Source organism: Copadichromis virginalis, linkage group LG3, assembly GCF_057382275.1.
Source record: "Copadichromis virginalis isolate Kocher_CV1m ecotype Utaka linkage group LG3, C_Virginalis_male_GT1.1, whole genome shotgun sequence".
Lineage (NCBI taxonomy): Eukaryota > Metazoa > Chordata > Actinopteri > Cichliformes > Cichlidae > Copadichromis > Copadichromis virginalis.
In genome coordinates, this window is record NC_140620.1 from 61,369,420 (window position 1) to 61,382,275 (window position 12,856).

General features: G+C 42.7%; 1 pseudogene; it reads right to left on the bottom strand.

Annotated features, from left to right (window-relative positions):
* Nucleotides 1-2,845: 2,845 nt before the first annotated feature.
* Nucleotides 2,846-3,954, bottom strand: LOC146716461 (uncharacterized; annotated as a pseudogene).
* Between the last annotated feature and the right edge of the window lie 8,902 nt (nucleotides 3,955-12,856).

The following is a 12,856-nucleotide window of genomic DNA, read 5'->3' on the forward strand; positions in this document are numbered from 1 at the left end:
CGGGTTTTTGTGGATGATACACACCATGGTGTGGGATGTACCAAACTGGTGTCTTGTCAATGTCTTGCTCTGTGACCTTTTCAGCATCTCCATGGGCTAGGATGTCATTCATGAATTTCTTATAGTCCATGTAGTACTGCTTGTTACTCTTGAGCCTTTTTTCTAAACATTTGAGGCGATGAATAGCACATGCCTTGTTGTTTGGCAGGTTCGGCCTTTCACTCTTAAATGGGAGTGGCATTTCAAAATGACCATCCTCCTTGTGCCTAATGCCGGCCTTCATCTTTGTTAAAAATTTGAGATCTTCTTGAGAGACCTTTGTGTCTTCTGGTGCTTTCTCAACAAAGTCAGACTCCAACATCTTTAGGACCTCTGTGGGAGAGATCATTTCCTTTATTTGAGTTCTGTAGGCATCAATCAATCAATCAATCAATCTTTATTTATAAAGCACTTTTCATACAAAAAAAAATGTAGCACAAGGTGCTTTACATAGTTAAAAGCAGCCCACCCCACCCTCCAACTCACTCCCCACACTCTCAATACACATATATCCCCCCCCCACACACACACACACACACACACATACACACACGCGCACACTTAAAGAGTAAAAATTGGGCTGGACTCGCATGAGCCAAGTGAGGAAACACTATAACAGGGAGCCGTCTGCACCGGGAGCCGGTCACAGACCGCAGCCTCCAGGCTGGGCACACAGCAGGAGGGAGGCAAAGGAGCCCCCCAGCCAGGCTGAGAGGACCCCAGAGACCCAGCAGCCACGGTCAATCACAGCCCCGGTGCAGAGAGCGCCCTCCGAGGAAACACTGGAGATATGACACAATACGATATATACAGGGTAAAATGATAAAATAAATAAGAACAGGATACAATATAAATATAAATAGAGTAAGAAGATTAAAAAATGAATAAGAATAAAATATTAGGTAAATCCTAAATTAATAATAGAATAACAGGATAGAATAAATAAGCATAAAATAAATAAACGCTAAGTAAAAGCTAAATTAAAAAGGTGGGTCTTGAGCCTGTTCTTAAAAACATGTACGTTCTCTGCGGCCCTGAGCTCCTCCGGCAGGCTGTTCCACAGACGAGGACCATACCACTGAAAAGCTGCCTCTCCGTGAGTATGTGTCCTGACTTTAGGGACAATCAAAAGGCCAGTACCAGAGGACCTCAGGGTCCGCGAGGGTTCATATGGTAAAAGCAGATCTGAGAGATAAGAAGGCCATAGTGAACCTTGTTGGTGAGATTTAAAGAGGGATTAATGTCAGGCACCACTTCCTTCACAATGACTTGGTGACTTATTCCGAAGGCGTCTCCATAATCGAGACATGGATTGCCATAACCCACAATACTCCATCCCAGATCAGTTCTTTGCGCAAACGGCTGATTTTCCTTTCCAGACACAACCTCACGAGGAACAAGTGCTTGGGGGCAGTTGTACCCAATCAGCAGACCAACATCACAGCTTTGTAGTGGAGCGATCTCACTTGCAATGCATTCAAGATGAGACCATGCCTTAGCTGTTGCAGGCGATGGAATGTGATCTCGGTTTGCGGGAATAAAGTCTCTGGCATACGTCACTGGTAGGGAAATGGTCTTATTTGAGTAGAACCCTCTGACTTGTAGACCTGAGAGCTTGCGACAGGGCACAACTGTGTTTCTTGAAGACATAGTAGTGAGCTTTAGCTGAGTCGATTCACCTTTGATATGCAGAGCTTGTGCCGTTTCTTCAAGAATAAAGGTCGTATCGCTCTGTGTATCAAGGAGCGCGTACACAAGAATTTCATGCTCTGGCTCACCTTTGGTTGACACCCATACTGGAATAATGGAAGATGTGTGAGTGTCGTCAACATTCTGTGTGACTCTGTTAGAAGTTGCTTCACTTGTTGTTGGTGTGACACTGTTGTCTTGTGAGACATCTGCGTTCGTTTGTCTTGTCCTGTCACTGTTCTTGTGTGGATTTCTCCTTGTTCTGTCTTCCTTTGTGCGATTGTCATGAAGACATGTTGGATGTCTTTTATTACATGTGTCACAGGTTTCTCTCCCTTCACAATCCTTGGAGCGATGACCAGAGTTCAGACAGCCAAAACATAACTTCTTGTCTTGAACAAACTTTAGTCTCTCAACAATGCTCTCATTTATGAACCTTCTACACTTAAGTAGGCTGTGACTCGACCTTTCACAGTACACACAACTAGCACTAACAGTCCTTTAATTTGAGTTAGTTGCTAGCACCTTTGCTCCATTGCCTCTGTTCCTTGTTGTTTTTGCCCCTTCAGTTTCACTTGGCTTCAGAGCAAAGAGAGATGTTATGGGATTACAGGCAATTTTGGCTTCCCGTGAGATGAAATCTATGAATTGGCTGAAGCTTGGAAAGGTGTGAGTCTCTTCTTGCACTTCTGTAACCTTTCTGTTCCACCTTGAAGTAAGCCAATCTGGAAGTTTTGCGAGCATTTTTTGGTTTTCATTGCAGTCATTGAGCACTTCAAGCCCCTTCATTTGCGACATGGCTGTCTTACAGCAGCAAAGGAAGTCAGCAAATGCTTGAAGTTCCATACTGCCTTTAGAGCTTATCTTAGGCCACGCGTCAAGTTTGTCTCTGAAGGCCTTTGCTACGAGGAAGGGATTTCCACACCTCTCTTCGAGAACTGTCCATGCTGCATAGTATGCAGACTCTGTGCCAAGCGGGAAGTAGCCTTCTATTGCCTTCCTTGCAGGTCCACTTACATATTTCCTCAGATAATAAGTCTTCTCTTCAGTTGGTATATTTTTCCTGTCAATCAGAGTCTGAAAGGAAATTTTCCAATCATTATATCTGATAGGATCGTCACTGAATATTGTTGGCTCTGGTACCGGAAGACGACTTGCATTAAGAGACACTGCAAATGCTTTGACCAGATCTTCTGTGTTCACCTCTTGGTGCGGTGTCACATTTCGTGGCGAGGAACACCGTTTCATATGCTGGTCATTGTTTTCAGACTTGACTTCATTTTTATCAGATCTGTGGTGAAGTAGGTTGTATATTTCTTCATCTGAACATTCACTTTGTTCATACACCCACTGTCGAGCCTTTGCTGCATTCAGCTTTTTTACAGTCTCAAGTCGCTCTACTTCTCTGCGCTTAGCTTCTAGAGCCTTTTGTCTTTGTGCTATTTCTGCTTCTTGCCTTTCAATTTCCTTCATATGGATTTCTTGTTCAAGCAGAACTTGGAGAGCAGCCTCATTTGCTGCAACTTCAGCAGCTGCATCTTGTCTTTTAGCCGAGAGCCGGCTGGAGTGTCTAGAGGAAACCCTCGAATGAGAAGAGAGCTTAGTGTGGTGTGACTTAACACTCATCCTGTCTGAGGCTTCTAACTTAGGCATAGACTCAGTCTCTTTCCATTTTTCATCCCTTTGACTTTTCACATCTGAGGCTACGGATTTAGATGAAGACTCAGTGTCCTTCCAAAGTTCTTCATCTCTTTGAACCTCCGCATTACTTGGGCTTGGACACTTTCTTACAGATTCGATAATTGTCTTTGTTATGGCTTCACACGTATCCATCCTTCGTCTTGTGTCACTATCTGGAGATTCAATGCGTCTCAAGTCATCATAGGCTGCATTCACATCCTTAGAAGCACTCAAAACCTTGGAAACATGTTCTTGTAGCAGATCCTTTGAGCATTGACCATCTATAGCTCCTTTGGCATTCTTAATGACAACCTTCCACTTCTCATAGCGCACACTGAAACGATGTGCAGCCTTCTTTATGTGCTCACCGTACAGTTCTTTGCCCTTTTCCGTCAATGTACAGACTCGTTGGCTCTGTCGTGCTCTTTGTGAGGTAGTAGAAACATCATCAGCTGTGCCTTCAACTGCTTGTAGTTGCTCATCTGCAGAAAGTTGTTCCACATCACCCTTTTCACTGACTTCTGGATTAGCCTCAAACTCTGCCATTGTTGGAGGGGTTTGGGTTTTTTGTGTATCTTACTTAGCCTTAATGTAAAGGTGCAGCAGCTTAAATTTGATTTGGTAGTTGAGGAGCAAATGAATATTGATCTTCATTTACTGTTACAACTTTAAAGCACAGTAATTACTATTACTCCTTAAACATCACTTAACATGTATACTTAAGTCACATTACATCTCTTGTCCAAGCCAGTAATACTGTTTCTTACAGCAACTGCTGAAGCCCACCATATGCACAATGCACAGGTTACTCATCACAACATTATCAAATCAAATCAAATCAAATCAAATCAAATCACTTTTTATTGTCACATCACATGTGCAGGCACACTGGCACAGCACATGCGAGTGAAATTCTTGTGTGCGAGCCCCACAAGCAACAGAGATGTGCAAACACAACAACACAAACGAGCAAAATACAAGAATGGCCAACCTGAAACTAATAAATATATGTACAATATATAATAGTGTATGCATTTCTGGATGTGTATTGTCATGATTCGAGTTTTGAGGAGAAGACAAACGACTGCATGGTCTCAGTAGATGTCAGAATGGTGATCTTTATTACACACTTCTGAACCAGAAGTATGGGAAGACTGACGTACAGCAACAATCTCCAAAGAGTGGACCGTTCCCCATCCTTATATAACCCATGATGACATCACACAGTTAGACCTTACTGGAAATGATAACAGTCTCCCCATAGTCCAAAGTTCTCCTTATACAAACATCAGATGATACTTTAGAGAAAAACAAGTGTGTGACATGTCATGTTGTGCAGTTCTGTGAGCCTGTGTGTCCAACTAGAGAATGTCCTGACATGACCTCCCTGTGTAAATAAGTGTGTATGCGAACGTGCGTGTTTACATAACTCTCTATGTGCATGTTCTGATGTAGGCCTGCAAATGAATTAGAACAAGGTCCTGCTGGACCCTCCAATTATGGACGGTGAATACAATGCTGTGGATACCATTTGAGACTTGATTACAATGATGATAATATGCATACATTAATCTTTACTCAGATTACCATAGATATAAAACAAAGATTATACTGTCATCAGATTCCACAATGGTAAATGATTAATCAATGATAACTGATTATGAGAATACAAAATAAAATATCTCCTGATCAGTATACTAAATATTTTCCTACGTGTGTGTGTGTGTGTGTGTGTATACACATTTTTACAAATTAAATAGTAAAAAAATAAAATAATAATAATAATAATAATAATAATAATAATAATAAAATATATAAAATATACAGAGTTGAATATGTGCAAAACAAGTGGCCTTTATATACAGTGTGGAGTGCATAATGTTGAAGTTCCAGTAGTGAAGCTGAGGTGTCTATGACGTGTTCAGCAGTCTGATGGCCTGATGGAAAAAGCTGTCTCTCAGTCTGCTGGTACGGGACCAGATGCTGCAGAACCTCCTTCCTGATGGAAGCAGTCTGAACAGTTTATGGCTGGGGTGACTGGAGTCCTTGATGATCCTCCCCGCTTTCCTCAGGCACCGCTTCCTGTAGATGTCTTGGAGGGAGGGAAGCTCACCTCCAATTATCCGTTCAGAGCACCGCACTACTCGCTGGAGAGCTTTGCAGTTGTAGGCGGTGCTGTTGCCATACCAGGTGGTGATGCATCCAGTGAGGATGCTCTCAATGGCACAGTGATAGAAGGTCCTGAGGATGCGGGGGCTCATGCCAAATCTTTTCAGTCTCCTGAGAAAGAAGAGGCGCTGCTGGGCCTTCTTCACTGTTTTGTTTGTGTGTACTGACCACGTAAGATCCTCAGCCAGATGTACTCCAAGGAACCGGAAGCTGCTCACTCTCTCCACAGCAGCGCCGCTGATGGTGATGGGGGTGTGTACTTCTCTGCACCTCCGGAAGTCCACTATCAACTCCTTTGTCTTTGCGACGTTGAGGGTGAGATGGTTGTCTTGACACCAGTGGGTCAGGGCGCTGACCTCCTCCCTGTAAGCCGTCTCATCACCGTTGGTGATAAGACCCACCACTGTAGTGTCGTCCGCAAACTTCACAATGATGTTGGAGTTGTTAGTGGCTGTGCAGTCGTAGGTGTAGAGTGAGTACAGGAGAGGGCTCAGTACACACCCCTGTGGAGCACCAGTGTTCAGTGTGATGGGGGATGAGGTGATGCTGCCCAGTCTGACCACCTGGCGTCTGTCAGACAGGAAGCTAAGGATCCAGCTGCAGAGGGAGCTGCTCAGTCCTAGATCCTGCAGTTTCCTGTCCAGCTTCGAGGGAACGATGGTATTGAATGCTGAGCTGTAATCTACAAACAGCATCCTCACATACGTGTCTCTCTTCTCCAGGTGTGACAGGGCAGTGTGTAGTGTCAGGGCTATGGCATCATCAGTGGACCTGTTGTGGCGGTATGCAAACTGTAGAGGGTCCAGTGAGTCGGGTAGTGCAGAGCAGATGAAGTCCCTGACCAGCTTCTCGAAGCATTTGCTTACGATGGGGGTCAGGGCTACAGGTCGCCAGTCGTTCAATGAGGAGATGGTGGAGGATTTGGGTACAGGGACGATGGTGGCCATTTTGAAGCAGGCTGGGACTACAGACAGAGAGAGGGAAAGGTTGAAGATGTGCGTGAACACTCCAGCCAGCTGAGCCGCGCATGACCTGAGGACGCGGCCGGGAATCCCGTCCGGACCAGTAGCTTTGCGTGCGTTCACCTTCCTGAAGCACTTCCGCACATCCTCCTCAGACACAGTGTGCGCACTGACGTCATCCGCGGTGCGCACACTGTCCGGTCTCATGGTGTTCGCTGTGTCGAATCTAGCGTAGAATACGTTTAGATCCTCACACAGAGAGGCCGTGGTCTGCGGTGTGCTGGTTTTCCCTCTAAAGTCTGTGATCGTGTTTAGTCCCTGCCACATACTCCGAGGGTTGTCAAACTGTTGTTCCACCCTGTCCCTGTACTCACGTTTGGCTGCTTTGATCGTCTTCCGGAGTTGGTAATGTGCGTGTTTGTAGTCCGATGTGTTTGCGGAGGCAAAGGCGGTGTTCCGTGCCGCCAGTGCCGCGCGAACATCTCCGTTAATCCAGGGTTTTTGATTTGGGAAGGATTTGACTGTTCTGGATGGGACGACATCTTCCACGCATTTCCTGATAAATCCACAGACTGAGTCTGTGTATTCATCAATGTCTCTGGCGGCCACGTGAAACATTTCCCAGTCCGCGTGATCAAAACAGTCCCGCAGCGCAGACTCCGATTGGTCCGTCCAACAGTGCACCGCCCTCCGGGTTGGAGCTTCCTGTTTCAGCTTCTGCCTGTAGGCGGGCAGGAGCAGGATGGAGCAGTGATCTGATTGGCCGAATGGGGCGCGGGGGAGGGCTTTGTACGCATCCCGGAAAGAGGTGTAACAGTGGTCGAGTTGCCGGTTTCCACGTGTGTTGAAAAGGATGTGTTGATGGAGTTTTGGTGAGACTTTCTTCAGGTTTCCCTTATTAAAGTCTCCGGCTGTGATAAACGCTGCCTCTGGGTGTGCGGTTTCCTCGCTGCTGATCGCGCTGTACAGTTCCCTGAGTGCACGGTCAGTGTCGGCTTGTGGGGGAATGTAAACAGCCGTAATAATCACTGCTGTAAATTCCCTCGGTAGCCAGAATGGCCGGCACTTAATCATCAGGTACTCCAGGTCCGGTGAGCAGAAGGATTTGACCGGGTGCACGTTCGCATAATCACACCAGCTGTTGTTGATCATGAAACACACACCACCGCCTCTGCTTTTCCCAGTAAGATCCTGTGACCTGTCCGCGCGGTGCACAGAGAACCCCGGCAGTTGTATTGCGGAGTCCGGTACTTTGTCCGATAGCCAGGTTTCTGTGAGGCAGATCACGCAGCAGTCCCGCATCTCTCGCTGGAATGAGATCCGTGCCCGAAGCTCGCACAGCTTGTTCTCCAGAGACTGCATATTAGCCAGTAATAAACTGGGTAACGGTGGTCTGTAAGTGCGCCGTCTCAGTCGAACCAGAACGCCAGATCTTCTCCCTCTGCGTCGGCGTTTGCGGCCTCCAGGGCCAGAGAACAAAGGCGTCTCAGGTGAGATGAATGGGGGGTCTGCAAACGGAGCGTCCGTGTTGCAAAACTTGAACTCCGGAAAGTTATAAGAAAGACCGTCTTTTATGTCCAGTAAGGTTTGTCGGTCGTACACAAGGAGACAAGTGCTGCTCGTGAAAAAATAAACAAAAAATTAAACACAGAAGAAAGCCGTTGCTTGGGGGAGCTCGCGACGAGGCTGCCATACTCGGCGCCATCTTGATTTTTAACTTAACACTGTATGAATATCAGTCACTTGAACAGCAGAAATGTAAACAATGAGAAGGAAAGAAAAAAGAAGAAATATTCCAGTCCTTTGTTCATTTATAAAAGGAAACTTATCTTAATTATTTTTACAGTCCTTTTCCTTTTTATTTCTCTTTCTTGTGGTTAATTATATTGAGTCCTTTAACTGAGGCAACACTTATTTTCGGGGCACCTGACTTTCCTGCGGGGCTGCGTCCTTCATCTACCCGTGCAGAGCGGAGTTCTCACTGTAGCATCCTCAAGGATTGACGTACGCACGATGTAGTTATAAAACAGGGTTTATTCTGGTCTTGGCAACCCGTGAGAACTGCTCACGGACAAAACAATAAAACAAAAACATCACATCAAAATGCGCTCTTGTACGTAGTGTCAATCAATCAAAAAATCCTTAATTACAGAAAATAAACCATTTAAAATACACAAACCTCGTGAGCTGACATCCAGGAGGTGCTAAATACTCCTTTATGGCCTTATTGCCTTATCTTCCATCTTCTTCGTCAATTATTTCCACTCTTTAAACGATATTTTCTCCATGTGTGGAGCTAACTGTGAGTTGCAGCATGCAGACACCATGTGAGCTAGCAAAAGAAAAGTGGCTGGGTGGAGACCCAAACAGCAAAGCTGTACCCTACACAGTTCACCACCAGAGGGCGCAAAGGAACAAAATCCAGACATACAGCTTAACAAATATCAAATGCAACAAACATCAAATGCAACAAACATCAAATGCAAAAGACCGTTACACGCATGGTCAGGCTCCCTCTGCTTCAGGCACGTGCAGAGGGGGGGGGGGCTAGAGGGGCTTGAGCACCCGCCCCTTTCCTGATGCGTGCCCAAAGTGCCCTTTTGTTGAGGCAACTTTTTTAAAAAAAAATTATTATTATTATTTTTTTAATGTGTGTGTGCGTGCGTGCGGAGTCCTGTCTGTGCCCCTCAACAATAATATTTAACTATTAATCACAGTTTTGCTAAATAAAAGGATCTGGCTTGCATCAGTCACATGATCACTATTAACCAATGATCGCCCTTGACGGCAGAACGCGCTGGTTACGAGCCGGTGTTGTGCCAAAAAGTGACTGTCTGCCAGAAACTGATTGCCGTCCGCGGGAGCGCGCGCAGCTTCTTAAAGCCGCAGCGCCCGGATTACTTGCGTTGCCAGCTACTTCCGTGCAACTGATATAACGTGGGGGGAAAAAAACGCAAACACATTTATGCCTTTGTTATTAGGCAAAGGTATGCATTTATGGAGCTTTAACGTTTCTTGTAACCGAATTATGACGCTTATCAGAAGATTGCTTTCAGTGTGTAGCGCAGTCACGAATGACTACACGCATCACGATGGAATAATTAATGCCTACAGGTTTAGTATGTCTACTCTCGTTGTTCATATTTGTTATAAGACTGTCGAATAGTAGTTAAAAAAATAAAGACCTATTGTGCCAGTATCACCATGACTCTTTCTTGTTTGTTCAGAATAACGACTAAGAACATGGCATTTTAGCGCTACCAAAAAGTGATTGTGGCCTATAACTTGTCACTGAAACAATATTTCGGCTTCAAACTTGTTGGATATATTCCAGAAGGGTTATATGTGATATATTATATCCCAAACACTCTCCAAGAACTGCTGAATAACTTGTACAGGAACAATAAAACTGATAATATGCCATTTTCAAGCTGCCAAAAGGTGATTATGGACTATAACTTGTCACTGAAACAATATTTCTGCTTCAAACTTGGCGGATGTCATTTAGAAGGGTCATATGTCAAATATTACATCTCAAACAGTCCCTTAGAACTGCTGGATAACCTGTAAAGGAACATTAATACCGATAATATGTCATTTTCAACCTGCCAAAAAGTGATTGTGGACTATATCTTGTCACTGAAACAATATTTCTGCATCAACTTGTTGGGTATCATCCAAAAGGGTTACATGTGACACATTATATCTCAAACAGTCTCTAAGGACTGTTGAATAACTATTAAAGGACCATTAATACCCATAATATGCCATTTTCAAGCTGCCAAAAGGTGATTATGGACTATAACTTGTCACTGAAACAATATTTCTGCTTCAAACTTGGTGGATGTCATTCAGAAGGGTCATATGTCAAATATTATATCTCAAACAGTCCCTCAGAACTGCTAAATTACCATTAAGGGAACAATAAAACTGACAATATGCAATTTTCAACCTGCCAAAAAGTGATTGTGGCCTATATCTTGTCACTGAAACAATATTTCTGCTTCAAACTTGTTGGGTATCATCCAAAAGGATGATATGTGGCACATCATATCCCAAACAGTCTCTAAGAAATGCTGAATAACTTTTAAAGGAACATTAATACTGATAATATGCCATTTTCAGCCTGCCAAAAAGTGATTGCCGCCTATATCTTGTCACTGAAATACTATTTCTGCTTCAAACTTGGTGGATGTCATTCAGATGGGTCATATGTCAAATATTATATCTCAAACAGTCCCTTAGAACTGCTGAATAACTTGTACAAGAACAATAACACTGATAATATGCCATTTTCAAGCTGCCAAAAAGTGATTGTGGACTATAAGTTGTCACTGAAACAATATTTCTGCTTCAAACTTGTTGGATATCATCCAGAAGGGTTACATGTGACACATTAGTGGTACAATGGTTAAGTTATGTTTTTTCAATGTTTTTGAAATGTTTCTTGTTTTGTATCGTTGTCTCCTATAATATTTATTGGTTGTTTATTTGTTTATTAATTCATTAATTTATCTTCGTGTTGCTGTGTGTGTTTCTGTGTTGTTCACAAGTTCAGCTTTGATTGCAATTTGTTTGTAGGATGATTCAATTATTTTGTGTTTCCTAACATGTTAGCATAGTTACTGTATGCAAAGAATTAATATATATGTTGTTCCATGGTTTACTGGTGTTGAGCTTCCGCTATACCCTCTGTTTCTGGTCTATTTGTTAGTTTATTTTAACTGGTGGTTTCTTCTTTAATTGGATGTAATTGTTATTTGTTTTTGGTTTTCATTTCAATTAATAAGTGCTGTATTGGAATGACATTTTTATTACCGTTTGTTTTGTCTTTCCTATTACTTGGTGTTCCTAATGTGTTTAAGCAGATCTCCTCCCACCTGTTTCCATTTGGCCATTATCCTTTTTTTGTATTATTTTTGAATTACAACACTTTTGAAATTTGACGTTTTATGCACAGGTTGAAAATGACATATTATCGGGATTAATGTTATTTTAAAAGTTATTCAGCAGTTCTTGGAGAGTGTTTGGGATATAATATGTCACATGTAACCCTTCTGGATGATATCCAACAAGTTTGAAGCAGAAATATTGTTTCAGTGACAAGATATAGTCCACAATCACTTTTTGGCAGGTCGAAAATGGCATATTATGGGTATTAATGGTCCTTTAATAGTTATTCAACAGTCCTTAGAGACTGTTTGAGATATAATGTGTCACATGTAACCCTTTTGGATGATACCCAACAAGTTGATGCAGAAATAGTATTTCAGTGACAAGATATAGTCCACAATCACTTTTTGGCAGGTTGAAAATGACATATTATCGGTATTAATGTTATTTTAAAAGTTATTCAGCAGTTCTTGGAGAGTGTTTGGGATATAATATATCACATGTAACCCTTCTGGAGGATATCCAACAATTATGAAGCAGAAATATTGTTTCAGTGACAAGATATAGGCGGCAATCACTTTTTGGCAGGTTGAAAATTGCATATTATCAGTTTTATCGTTCCCTTAATGGTTATTCAGCAGTTCTAAGGGACTGTTTGAGATATAATGTGTCACATAGGACCCTTCAGAATGACATGCAGCAAGTTTGAAGCAGAAATAGTATTTCATTAACAAGATATAGGCCACAATCACTTTTTGGCAGGTTGAAAATGACATATTATCGGTATTAATGTTATTTTAAAAGTTTTTCAGCAGTTCTTGGAGAGTGTTTGAGATATAATATGTCACATAGGACCCTTCAGAATGACATGCAGCAAGTTTGAAGCAGAAATAGTATTTCATTAACAAGATATAGGCCACAATCACTTTTTGGCAGGTTGAAAATGACATATTATTGGTATTAATGTTATTTTAAAAGTTTTTCAGCAGTTCTTGGAGAGTGTTTGAGATATAATATGTCACATAGGACCCTTCAGAATGACATGCAGCAAGTTTGAAGCAGAAATAGTATTTCATTAACAAGATATAGGCCACAATCACTTTTTGGCAGGTTGAAAATGACATATTATCGGTATTAATGTTATTTTAAAAGTTTTTCAGCAGTTCTTGGAGAGTGTTTGAGATATAACATGTCACATAGGACCCTTCTGAATGACATCCACCAAGTTTGAAGCAGAAACATTGTTTCAGTGACAAGATATAGGCCACAATCACTTTTTGGCAGGCTGAAATGGCATATTATGTCATGGTCCTGGGTCATTTTGACCCAGCGTTTTGTGTTTTGTGATTATTTTCCTCTGTTCTAGTTATTCTGTGTCCTCCCCCCTTGTGTCCGGTTCGGGTTCTAGATTTCCTGTTTTGTTC